We start from the raw sequence: 14617 nt of genomic DNA, 5'->3' as shown, positions 1-14617 counted from the left end.
TACTTTCTCTTCCAGGAGATTTAGTGTCTCTGCTTTAATGTTTAGATCTTTAATCCATTTTGACTTTAGTTTAGTCCATGCACCAAATTTTGTGTTGAATGCCACAAATATATTACTTGTTAATTTAAGTAAATCCTCAATGGCTTCTATATAAATAACACTCAAATCTTTTCTTTTAACAAGATCCATAAAACTTGTAATTCTTTCCCAGGTTATTACACCATATTTTCAAAATTAACCTCCTTGCTCTCAGCAATTTCTGCTACCACTTATCTGTGGTAGTTTGTTACATTATCTATGAAGACTTCTGGAAAAAATGGGTAAGAATCTCATGAAACCTAAAACTGACTTCAGATAGAGTATCTAATGGAAAGAGCTTTTGGGACTCAGCAGAGCTCACTGAACATAGCTAAACTCATTCTTTCTCATTAACTATGCTTTATTAAGATAAAGCATTCACAGTAAAGGACACAGAGCTTTGCATAGATGAATGACATCTTATGTAAGTGTATACTTCTGTAATATTACCAATGTCAAGGTGCAGAACATATCTAATAGTTCAGAAGAGTCCCTGATAATAAAATTCAATACCACAAGAGTAACTATCTCCTGATTTCTATGAGTACTGGTTAGGTTTGAACCTTATATCAATGTAATCAGATACCATAGCCTTCATGTCTCACTTCTAGTGTTCAACTCCATCGCTATGCAGTTGATTCATGCTGTTGTAAATATTTATGTATCAACTCTTCTGAGTCTAATGTGGTTCCTGGAAATCATTTGTCATTCTGAACCTCCATTTCTTCATTTGTAAAAATGAAACCCATCAAGCATAATTCATTTGAGCCTCAAAATGACCTATTAAGCATATTGATAGTGGTGCTAGCATTCAGTAGATTACTTGCTAATTGTTACAATGACAATTATATCATCTCTTTTTACTTTTAGAAAATGATTCTTTTGAACTATTATTATATTGTTGCTAGCTTTTAAAAATGTAATTGTTCAACTACTGGACTCTTAGAATATTTTGCTGAGTTAACACACCTATAATATTCAAATGATGGAACTAAACAAAAAAAGGGGATACAGATGAATGCCCATTTTGTATCTGTGTATTCAAAATGGTTAGGATAGATATATTAAGCCATTATCTTAATGAACAGAGGGATTTGTTGTAATAGTGTTTGTAAATATGGTATATCTGCTTTTTGTACAGCAAATAACCACTAGGAAGAGAGTATGCAATGTGTTAATTATTGAAACTGTCCTACCAATTTGATCTGAAACTGTCTCATTGTTATTTGTCTCTCAATAAAATTATGGGAAAAAAATAAAAATGAAATAGCATTAAAAATTTATTTATTCAGAATTAGCTTGCCTTTAGGCTGGAAATCTAGGTAATAGTGTGTACAAATCAGTAGTATGTAAGATATCCTCCAAATGAACTGAGCAGATTTATCAGTCTGCCCTTTCTCCTATCAGATCAGAAAAAAAGTGAGAAAAAAATCACCTCTCACCTCTGTAGAAGGCTTTCTTTGTTTTATGTTTTGTTTCTACTGCATATCAATTGCTGTGTCCACAATTTTCTCTACAGAGTCGGAAACTCTCATATCTAAAAAAGTTTAAATATTATAGTATAACTAACATTGAATTTCTCTTATTTTAGTTTTGACTAGGTACTATGATCCTTTGTTGGAATTTTTACAGGAATTAGCAAACTTGACAAACAAAAATGACAGTGCTTTTTGCTGTGCATACAGTCTAAAATATTAGTGACATATTTACATGACAAGCTGTGCTGCAAACACCCCAGGAAACTTTTGCTCATGTAGAGAAAATACATATACCATTATATTATTGATCTGAAAGACTACAATTATCCTGAATTAACAATGCATTCCTCCCTCAAGTCAGAAAAGTTCCCATATTCTATTTGGTGTACTTTATCCTTCAGAAATAAAGATAAGTGAGATAAAAAAAACACCCTTAAGAGATTCAGAGTTTACTAGACAGTGAGAAACAAATATATGAGCAAATTATTATTACAGTACAACATAATGGATGATGTGGGACCCTAGGGAAGAAAAAAAAATTAATTCAACTTTCAGGGGACTTTATATAAATGCTTGTATTTTAATTTGTCTTAAGAATAGGTATTAAGCAAGAGAAAGACAAATGGAGCTCTAGGATATAAAGCATTACTGTACAAAATAGGTGCAGGATAATGGTCATGACTCATGAATGTGGCTAGAATAGCTAAATTGCCTAAAAGGGAATAAAAAATCTAATGAGAATTGCTATTATGTTTCAAGGCTTTCATACTAGTACTATGCTCAGAAAACACTCATGTCACTGAGACTTATCTTTATCAATTGGACATGAAACATGAAGTACAAATGGAGAATTTCCAAAAACTCAGACCTTGAGTGAAAAGAATACTGATAGTAATATTACCCTAACTAGAGTCTGTGTCATGAAGCCAGGGATTCCAAGGCTTGGATGAAAGACTTTCTATTTAAAAAAAAAATGGAATATTGCAGCCAGGGAGATAGCTCAGCAGTATAAGCACCTACCTGGCAAGTGCCAGGACCTGGGTTCAAGCCCTAGTACCTCATGCCATGCCACTGTGCCAGCCACTGAAACTGGATGCGGTGGCACATTCCTGTAATCTCAGCAATGGGGAGGCTGAGACAGGAGAACTGCTATGAGTCTAAGCTGTGTAACGAGACCCTGTACAAAATAAATATTTTTTAAAAGGTGAGGTATTGGTATTGTTAGGTCACATGGCTCTCTAACATCTCAGGGGAGAGACTGCGTCTTATGCACCATTGCTGTCACAGAACTTGGTGTCTAGCATCATAAATGTTTTGCCCCATGTATTTCTATTAATGTAGATTGTAAATTCACCATGTGAAACTGATGTGCATGACCCATTATTATTCTTCAGTAACACTTCTATCTTCTTCCCAATAACCAACTCCTCTCTTAATTCAGAAACTATTTATCTTTTTTGACCTTTTGCTAATGGTACTGCTAGACCACTGTTTTGGATCAGAAATGTCCCCCAAGGCCATTTGTTAAAGGCTTGGAGAGCTTCACCAATGGGTTAATCCACTGATGAATTCATAGTGCCACAGCTTTGTTCAAAGGAGATGGAAATTTAGGAGATGGAGCTCAGTTGAAGGGACTAAGTCATGGAGTTGTGACCTTGGTAATTATATGTATCTTGTTCCTGACACCGCTCCACCCCATTTTCTGGGCCCATGAGCTAAGCAGCTTTCTTCCACTTCCTTCCACCATGACAGTTCTGCCCTGTCACGGTTCTAAGGGCAATGCAGGCTCCTGACTATGGACTGAAACTAGGAAACCTTTCCTTTTTTAAGTTGCTCATGTCCATCATAGAGACAGCTGACCAACATAGCCCCTGACATGCTTAAGAAGTTATTTTCTAGTCAAAGAATTCCAAGTAAAATATGAGATGCTCATATCTGGTATTGTCTTCTTGGCATCTTGCTTTTTTTAAGTGTATTTTTACTATAGGGTCTACACGATCTACAAGATCTCACTACATAGATAGGACATGTAGTGATTCTCCTGTTTTCAGCCTCCCAAGTGCTGGGATTACAGGTGCACGCCACCACGCCCAGTCTCAATCACTGTCCATCCCACCCCAGATGCAGGGCCAGCACAGCAGGCTTGAATCGAACCCTGGTTGCTGTACTCTGCTTAAGCAAGGTCTTTAGTCTGCTGAGCTATCTGGCTGGGCCTTGATATCTTGCTTTTCTTTTACAAGTTGTTAATTCCCTTAACTGTTCTTCTGCCACTAATAGAAACCACAAGGACACTGGAACTAAAGTCCACATGCTCTCATGGTGTGTTCCTGTCCCTACGAAGCATCTATCTGTAGTCACATCCCATTGATCTAAGAGAGGATATCTGACTTAATGTGAGCCAAAAGAAGATGTGCTTTAGGAAATTTTAGGCATGGATCTAAGTATCTCATTTTGTCTCCCCAGGCTGAAATTGTAACCTATAAAGCATGTTGAAAGTTATGCATAAATATGTTTTAGGCCGTGTAGCAAAAGCTACCTGCATGGGGAAGCAAACAGTTAAGCCAAGCCAAAGAGGTACAGTTTAGAGAATGAGAAAGTTCAGATGGAGTTAAATCTCTGGTTGCAGTTGATTTGAGATTCAGATCTATTTCTCCCTTTCTGTGTCTTTATTCTTCTTTGTGCTACAATATACATACATAAAACATCTCTTGCCCATCACAACAAATAATAGCCCCAGATCTATGATAGCATTTGTTCTTTTCAGGCTTGAAAAAATCTTAATAGAGAGGCACTCCTCTCACTTACTTCTCTAACATTGTTTCATGGAATGCTCATGCATACCTTTTCAGTATTCATCATGTACCATATAGAAGTGCAGGGAGGGTTAAGGCTTGTAGGACTACATGGATTAATTATAAATGGGAATCAAAGTCTATATTTTTCCCACTTTTTGTTCCCAAGGAAGAGATGATGATGTTGATGATAATGATGATTGGTTGTACTGGGAATCAATTCCATGGCCTGCTTCATGTTAGGTAGGCAGTCTGCCACTGAGCTACATTCTCAATCCTTTATGTATATTGAGACAGGATCTTGGTAAATAGCCCAAATTTACCCTGATTTTGCAACCCTCCTACCTCATCATCACAAATAGCTGGGATTACAGGCATTTGACTCCTGAAATTTGAGCTGGTCTGAAACACATTTTAGAAAATGCTTCCTCAAAGCGTGGTTATACCAATCACTTTTAAAATGAGAAACTCAATAATACATCCATGTGCTATTATCTTTTCCTGTTCTACTTTTTTCTTATTCCTGCTCCCTTAGATTGTATTACAGAAGAACCCACCTGAATATAAATAATGTAGTCAAAAACAACACTTGTTTGTTTTTTTCTATTTTTGGTTTTAAGCTGATTCTTATCCATTTGTACTCAAATATATTGCCCTGATTGATACAAAGGCTTGGAATATTTCCTCCATTTTCCACAAGATAAGCTCATATATGCAACAGAACTGGTGGCAGTACTTGAAAAGTGAACCACAGGTAAAAGTCCAGTGTCTTTCCAATTGCTCCAGATCACTATTTGCCTATTCTTTGCTGTAATTTATGCTTTGTTTTTATTCTACCTTATTAGAAACCCCTTAATTTAAAATACTAGTATCCAATATTCACCCCATGTATTCCTTCTTTGAAGACTGCTTTATCAAGCCACTGCAGGTATGACAATCACACTTTCTCTGGATGTGGTTCTACATCATAACCTAGTCTCATGTTACAGGATTTCAGCTGATTTATACATGCAAAGGATCCCCAAGGCCAAAACTCACTCTCTTCATTCTTCACTAGTGTCTGAGATATACAGGGATATTACCAAAATTATGTTAAATACATTAATAAAGACATTGATTCCTGTGTACTTGAAAGCAAAACTGGAACAAACTTAATCATTCATTTAACTTTGTCTAGATCACTATTGATTGTATATGACACATACATTGAGTATGGCTACAAATACTTCCCTTAATTACTTTGCATTATTTGTTGGAAGCTTAAAAACATTAAGGCCTTCACAAAATAATGTGCAGATATGACAATTTATTTCACAGTTTACCTATTGTTGAAATTTTAGGTTATTTTTCTATTACAATCAATACTTAGGCAAATAGTTTTCAAATAAATTCCTCCTGTCTTCACCCTTCTGTTGCACTTTCAAGAATTTTTAATGATCATTTCATGCTCTGTTTTAATATCTTTAATATGTTGACCAAATGGTCAACATTTTTCTACTGACCTTGATTTATTTTTTCAACCATCCTCTGATTCATTTTTCCACTTGAGGCTTTCAGGAGATAAAGAATATATCATGTATTATATTTTCTTCAAAGCTTTATCTTTTTATACTCTGAAATCATAAAGAAGTAAAAAGTCTGGATAGGAAAAGATATAAAGGAAAAATTTTGTCACAAGCCATCTGTGAAATACTAGTAAAGACAGCCTCTTCAGTGCACCATTAAGAGAGCAACTAAGCTGAGCCTTCAGTTACCAGTGAATTATTCACTTCACAATTAATTATACTGAAAACATTCCATTTATAGAAATTATTAGCTGTGAAATGTTGTATACCCTATTTACTTTCAGAGTGAAGTTCACTCACTTGAATTAGTGTATTATTTTTTACTTTGTGAGTAGAGTACAAGTGCAAGTGATACTTTATATCCCCATAAGCTAAATATGTTAAATCACCAATAAAAACTGTCAACTTCTGATGAACTAGATGCAAAAGCTCATAGATGATCCATTATGTCACATTTCAAATGAAAATTTTAACAGTGCTCAGGTCATATAAGTAAACTTAGAAATTTCTTACTCTTAGAGTTAATGATATTTCTTATTTATATAAGGAGCTCATTTATCTCTACTAGAGGAAATTCCTCACATTTGAAGATTTTTAATTTTACATATTTACTAGAAACAAACCAGTAAACAGGTTATGATAACTTAAAATACCTAAGATGAATTAGGTGCCAAAATGCTTACTGAGATTTGGTTTTTAATTTCATAGTCTAAGAGGAAGGCATCATCTCAGTTTTAAAAATGATAGAGCTATTTTGTTGGACTATAAAGGAGGGAAAACAAAGATACTATTTCTGAAAAAACAGGAATGATGATGTCCAACTTTCAGGGCAATAATCAATAGGAGGAGCTGGGGAGATGGCTCAGTAACATAAGCACTTCCCTAGCAAGTGCAAGGGTCTGAGTTCAATCCCTGGTTCTGCAAAAAAAAAAAAAAAAATCAATGAGGAAATAATCAGGACAATACTAACCAGTGTATGCCATACAATTGGTAGTTAATAAATATTAGATAGGGGCTAGAGAGGTAGGTCAGCAGCATAAGCAATTGCTTGGCAAGTGCAAGGACCCAGGTTTGATCCCCAGGACTGCATACTGTGTTGGCCTGGAAACTGGGTACAGTGGTGCATGCCTGGAATCCCAGCACTGAGGAGGCTGAGACAGGAGGATCTCTATGAATCTGTGCTGCATAGCAAGGCTATACCTATTCTTTGTGAATATTCTTAAGTATCGTATGCATCCATAAATTTAGACTTAGGAAACAGAAATGGCCATAAATATTCAAACTTTCTGGTCAGATAAGGTAAATTTCTTTTTGCAGTAGTCCCAAAAAGAATACTGGAACATGCTAAATATCCTGCCACGTGTGATCTCATATTCTAGAAATGCTAGTAGAAGGGAGCTGGCAGACTTCAAAACCTTGAGGAATGTGCATTTTGCACTGCGCAGAATAGAATCACATTTCACTGTAGTACAATTGTGATCAAGAAATCACTCAGTGGGGCCAGGGAGATGGCTCAGTGGAATAAGCACTTCCCTGGCAAGCACAAGGACCTGAGTTCAATTCCCTTTTCCACCAAAAAAAAAAAAAAAAAAGAAAGAAATCACTCAAACTGTTACTGCAGTAGGTGCATTTGGAGGCTTGGGCCTTTCCTTGGGCCTCCTTTTAAGCATTCATGTGTCACTCACATGTGTTATTGATTCCCAGTCTTTTCCTTTGGAAAGCCTTTTTTCCCATCTGAATCAGACGGAAACTATACTTAGCTAATTCTCCCATCAGTTCTTTTTTTTTCTCTCTTTGACTAATCCTCTTCTATTTTTAAATCTTTGGCTCAAGATGTACTTGTATCACTCCATCACTCGAATTTAATAGAAGGGAAAAGCCAAAAGCTAGATGCAGTATAAAAAATGGTTTGAAAAATGGCTTTCACTTAGTTCACTCTCCTAAAGACTATCATATTCATTGATAACACTTAATGATTGATATTATTTTAATTTAAATATTAAGAAGAAAATAACATGAGCTTGTTTCTCTGATAGTAGTATATAAGGGCATAACAAAATTAAATGAGTCATAGGGTTCAACCTTCAATTCACTAAATTTCAATAAATTAATGCTGTGGCAATGATTTAAACTTATGTAGTGTCCATCTTAACATTCTATATGTCTGGTAAAGTGATGTAGTCTATTTTCTGTTGCTATAACTGAATACCACATATTGGGAAATTTATGAAGAATGAAGATCTGTTCCACTTATGGTGCTGGAGACTATAAATCCTAAGAGCATAGTGCTGGGGCCAGCTCAAAATCTGATGAGAGCCTTCCTACTGGGTCATGTATGGCCAAGGACATTACTTGGAGAGACAGAATGAAATTGCAAACTTGCATCTCTATTACCTTTTTATATAAAATAATGATGGCATTCATGAGGAGCCATGCTCAAGACCTCATCTAATCCTAATCATTTCTCAGAGATTTCACCTCCAAATACCATTAACATCTTACTTTGAGGACTAAATTTCAATGCAAATTTTGAACAGGAAAAGTATATAGTCAGTAGCAATGGAGATGGACACAAAATCTGTTTAGGAAAGAACAAGTCTGTAAATGTTCTTTTATTGGATACAGAAGAAGTTTACTCAGTGCATTTCCCAACATATCTTAGATGCCAGGAAACCTGCAGTATTTTAATTGCTCAACTGTATTATAAACATGTATCAACTAATTACTTGTCTCCTGCTCTCTGACTCCTACTCCTGCTCTCTTTAGTCTTCTACCTATCCCAAGGCTTTACTACAATGAACAAATTGAATATGTTGTAGATTCAATTTCAAAAAATGCAATAAATAGCAATAGTTTAAATATAATAGTACCTTCTCTTTGGTTTGCTATTAATTTTTACAAAGTGAATTAATCTAATGTTTTTGCCTAAAATTAGCATCAGTTCATCATAATTAATTATACTGACCTAAATCTGAGTTTATTGCTTTAATTTTGTATTTGTTTTCACTATGAGATGGCATTAGTATACTAGCTATATATAATAATTTTATATAACAATTTTAAGGGACCCATATTTATGTAAAACTGATAAACATTTTTTTCTTGTCTCTTGTTTTCATTTATTACCCTTTTTTGGTAAGTAAACATTTACTTGAGAGAGTATGGCAGTAATTGGTATGACATGACAAGCAGTATATATTTAAAAGACCAGAATGACAGACATTCCCAGCATGACTCTATTATTACACATTGCTATTTTCAGTGCAGTAGCTTAGTTCACAGGTATCAGCATATATAGTTAGTCAGGGTAAGAATCTTACCAATTAACTGCTAGTTTCAAAAACCTGCTGAAGATTCTCAGGATCATTGTCTTAACCATCTTGCGTATATAAATGTATAGTCTTGCTCCTGTCATGTTTCCTACCTTTTCTCCTTGTGCTTTCTTCATTGTTTAATCCCTAAGTTATTTCTTTCCTTTCAATTGTGTTATACCTTTCTATTTTTATTTCTTCTCTTGAGTTCTTACACTAGGGAGACTATACGATACTTACACATGTGGGTCTGGTTTATTTCACTTAGGAGTATATCTTCAAGTGGCTTCATTCTTTATAGCTGAGTAATATTCCATTGTATAAAAATATCACATCATTTTCATCCATTTCTCAGGTGACAGGCATCTTTGTTGTTTCCGAGATTTGGCTATCACAAATTGTGTTGCTATATATAAACATAGGTGCACATGTAACACCATGATATGATGTTTTCAGTTCCTCTGGGAAAATTTCCAGTAGAGGGATAGCTGGTTTGAATGGGATTTCCAGTCCTAGTTTTTAAGGAGTCTGCACACTGACTTCCATAATGGGTGCACCATTGTACATTCCCACCGGCAGTGAAGAAGGCTTCTTTTTCCCCACAGGCTCTCCAACATTTGTTGTTGGTTGATTTCTTTATGCTAGCCATTTTTTCTGGGGTGAGGTGGTATCTCAGTGTTGCTTTAATTTGCATTTCACGGATGGCTAGTGATGTTGAGCATTTTTTCATGTATTTATTCGCTTCTTTAATTTCGTCCTCTGAGAAGTGTGTGTTCATCTCGGATGCCACTTCTGGATTGGGTCTTTAAATTTAGGGGCCCTAATGTTCTTTAGTTCTTCATAAATTCTAGAGAGCAGACCTTTGTCTGAGTGCTTATTAGTTAAGAGTTTTTCCAAATTTGCAGGTTGTCCTTTCACTTTGTTGGTGGTTTCTTTTGACATGCAAAAATATCTCAATAAGAGGACGTCCCAGTGTTAATTCTTTCAAGTATTACCCGTGCGATAAAACTGATATATATTTTAAAGCATGCATTATGAACTGACCTAGAAAATTGAATTTTGGCACAAATTAAAGGCCTTTCATTAAATAGGTGATGGAGAATATTCTGGCATAAAGATATATATATATATATATATATATATATATATATATAATATCCCTAAGAAAATTCTGTGTATGTATGTATGTATGCATGTATGTATCCATCTGTCTATCTGTGTCATCTATCTATCAAGAGAGATTGATTTTGTTTTTGTTTTTGTTTTGTTTTGTTGGCGGAATCGGGGATTGAATTCAGGCCCTTGCGCTTGCCAGGGAAGTTATTAGTCTACTGAGCCATCTCCCCGGCCACCCTCCAAATAAAAGAGTGAAATTGTCATATGAGTTTTTCAAAAGCTTTTTTATATTGATCAAGTAAATTTCAAACAAGGACACTGACAAAGAAACTAATTCTAATGACTGATAGAAGATCTTTTCACAAAGTAAATAACATTCAATTGTTTGTGTTTCATGAAATTGAAAGAGGGCCTAATCAAGTTGCCAACTGGTAGACCATTGTAAAACAATTTAATAACATATCTTTTTTGGTGTACTACTTGGAAGGAGTTTAAAGAAATCACTATTATTATAATAACACATGGTCATTTATGGTATCAAAGCTTCTCAAAAATTATAACTGTAAGATCAAGCATAGGCATAGAATTTATTCTGAATGGACAATCTGTAAATTACTAATGATCATTTGCAGATACATAAGATAATAGAAAAATAACTAACCTCATTAGGAGATTTTTCTGGGGTCAGGGAGATGGCTCAGTGAAATAAGCACTTCCCTGTCAAGTGCAAGGGCCTGAGTTCAATCTCCATTTCAAAAAAAAAATTCTTTAAAATTTTTATAGTTCATAAGCAATTTTAAATGCATAACTGATGTTTTATTAATTATATTACAATGTTACATGTAGCAAATAAATCCATAAAGATACTATTAAGTGATTAGAGCTTCTGGTGCTTACAGGAAATACCAATTTCAGCTTATATATTTGTTTTTTCCTCTGGATTAAAATTTATTCATTTTAAATGAAATTTGTGAGGAAAGTACTCTAGAAATATAAGTCAAGAAAAACCTCATAAAATTATGATTAGAAGTTGTTCATGTATTTTTAAGAGGAAAGTAGCAGTATCAGATTTTATGATTAAAGTGCTATATTCCTCTATGAATTCATCCAAATGAATATATTTTTTAGTGTTTACAATATCTTTTTTAGTGTTGTAAATATCTAAACTTATAGTAAAATAATTTCATGCCAACTTATAAATACATACAAAGGCGTGTATTTATTCAAATTTTTATGAAGAATTAAGAGTATAACAAATTATTATTGGCAAAAATCTCTTTGAATACAGAATGCCAACGTACAGAAGGTCCTGGAGGTGAAAAGGCCAGCTAGTAAGATGATGCAGCACTTGGGAAAGATGGTGAAGAAGCAGTAGGGCTAGGACTGAGGTAAATCCAAGAAATATTTGAGACAGAATAAATAGGATATGGTGAGTTATTATGTGTGGAGGGTACGTAAGAGCAAAGACTGAATGGTGAAGCCCCTCCTCTATTTGGATAGCAGAGAATAGTCTTTTAGTCACTAAGAAAGGGAAATATAATGAAGGAATGGTTTGGAAAACAGAGGGTGGTGGTATTGGTATTCATGTGTGTACGTGTGTGTGTGTGTGTGTGTGTGTGTGTGTGTGTGTTTGCACATACATTCATAAGGGTATATGGAACTGCAGGTAAAAAGAGAAATTTGGGCAATAGGTTGAACCTTGGCAGATATAACTATATATAATTATGGAGACATAGTAATACGTTTTCTGTAACTAAATCGGGGGTGGGGGGTTAATGAGATATGCTAAAGAGAAGTGTACAGAAATACTAAAAGCTTGTCTTGGCATAGAAACTAAAAGAAGATAATGTTTCAAGGAGGAAAGAATATTAAAATCTGTCAATGTTATTTGGAAATGAAATTTTTAAAATGTAGGAAGGACTTTGACTAGGATGGTTTCAGTAAATAAATGGGAATAAAAGCCAGGATGTAATGGAGATAAATGCTGTCTATGTAGCCCTACACCCTCCTCATTCCATACATCCAGCAGCAACTGAAGGAGAAAGAGCTGGCATCATATTCACTGATAAATTATTGCTAATCAATGCAATCTTTTCATTTTCTGTGAGCAAAATGTAATTTATGAATTGACTATAATTATTCTGCTTTAAGTAGTTATTTTCTGTAAAAATGCAATTTTGTAAAAAATCTTGTCTGATTGGTTATGATACATTTGTTCAATATATAAGGATTCCTATTTAGTATAATTAGGATCTTGCTATTTACTTACATTTCAAAGCATTAGAGGGTAATTAAGATGCCCTTTAAATAATACACTAGAAAATAGTAAATGGTATGTACCACAAATATGTACCTTGGTTTTAAAACATAAATATGGATAAATACTTCAGTGTAAAGTCTTTTAATACAATATGCATAGAATGCTGATTCCAAAGTCTGAATGATTAGATTTACATTCCTCCAACAGTATCATTTTTCCAGTGATTATTTCTTAAAGAAGCAGAGAAACATTTAATGAAACAATGAAGATAGAGGGTTATCACTCATTTGAATTTTTATAACCAGACAAACAACAAACAAACTTGTTGTGATGGACTGAGTATCTATTTAGACTTTTGAAATTTTTTAAATAAAAAAGACAAAATGCGGAGGAAAACAATAATAGGCTATTCACTCAAATGAGTTTTCTTTCTTTTCTCTTTCTTGCCATACGTGATCTTGAACCGTACTTCTCTTTTCCTTTTTAACAACTTGTATTTTAAAATGCTTCATTAGAGGGGAATTTGAAATTGTCATCATTTTTTGAAGAAGCATGCAATTAAAAAGTTGAAAATCAGCTCAGATGTTTGTGGAGCACAGATTATATCGAACAATCCATCCTTATAAACTAAATAGAATTTTATAATCATAAGTAGCTCTGCCTGGCAGTCATTTCTGTAATTCTGTCTAACTTTCATATTGTCATTTGATTAGTTAATCATCCATTTTCAAAGGTGTGAATGTGTTTTCACACTTCTGCTAAGACAGTGTTAACTATGAAACTATAGATAGCAATAGAGATTAATTATCCATTGCACAAGTTCCCACACCTTGTGTATACCAGATAGAGGCAAAGGGTGCATGTCTTAACACAGGTGTGATTTCAAAAAATGGAGAAAAAATATTTGGTCAAATGAGTTCAAGGAGTCCTTTCAATTGACAAATCTTTAAAATACTAACTGCATTTATACTTTTAATTTTATTTCATTAAACAATTTAGTAGATTGGTGCAAATCTTCAATATTAAATGAGCCAACAGAGTAAGGCAATTTACAGATGAATCAGTCTTTCATGGAATTAGAAAGTGGAACAGAAACTATTGGATTTTAACAACTGCTGTAACTTCAGTTAGGAAAGACCAGAAATTGTTGGTTTCTCTTCTGAAATTTTAATTAGATACAGTAGAGCCTTTGGAGCAGTGTTATAAGTAATAATAATAATAATAATAATAATGGAGGCTATTACTGATTTTGTTGTTATAATAAACTTTCCAAATGGCTTTTCATTTGGAGCTGTTCTCTTACTCAAATGGTGAAGACTCTTAATTTAGAATCTGGTTCACCAAGTTTTGGTGGCTCTGATTTTTTTTTCAATAAGTTAGCACTGATAACTAGGTATCGTTACTGAAAAGAGAGAGGGATGCTGGTCTGTAACAATGTTCATTTTTGAAGTAGCAATAAGCGCCAACTTTAAATGCATCATGAAAAGTAGTAATTTCTGCACCAGGATTAGTTTTGGTGGTATGTGATACATGCACAATTCATCATTAATATTTTACCAGTGTTTTAAAAATATAGCCAAGTATCGAAATGAACTCAAATTTATTCCTCTCACTCAAAAAATTGTCTCTTTTTGCAGCAGCCAAGGTTAAATCCCTGACGTGCCATACCAACCTTACCTCCGGGACATGCTGAGACAGCTATTGAGACTGGGCATGGTGGCATGGGCCTGTAATCCCAGCGCTTGGGAGGCTGAAAACAGGTGAATCACGATGAATCTGATCTACATCATGAGACCCTGTAGACCCTGTACTAAATACATAAAACAAACAAACAAATATATCTTTCATTTCCTAAGGTTTCTTTCTTCTTCCGATATGTGAAGATTTTTTTAAAGAGAAAAATTTTCAAAAGAAGATAATAAGAGGGTAACCATGGGTAATACATTGTGTATTGTTATCTTTAGATTAGTTACTCAGAATATAGGATATCAGCATTTAGTTGTCCAAACAATATTAG

The sequence above is a fragment of the Octodon degus genome, unplaced genomic scaffold, assembly GCF_000260255.1.
Source record: "Octodon degus isolate 3935 unplaced genomic scaffold, OctDeg1.0 scaffold00059, whole genome shotgun sequence".
NCBI classification, from domain to species: Eukaryota; Metazoa; Chordata; class Mammalia; order Rodentia; family Octodontidae; genus Octodon; species Octodon degus.
This window is presented reverse-complemented; position numbering follows the sequence as displayed.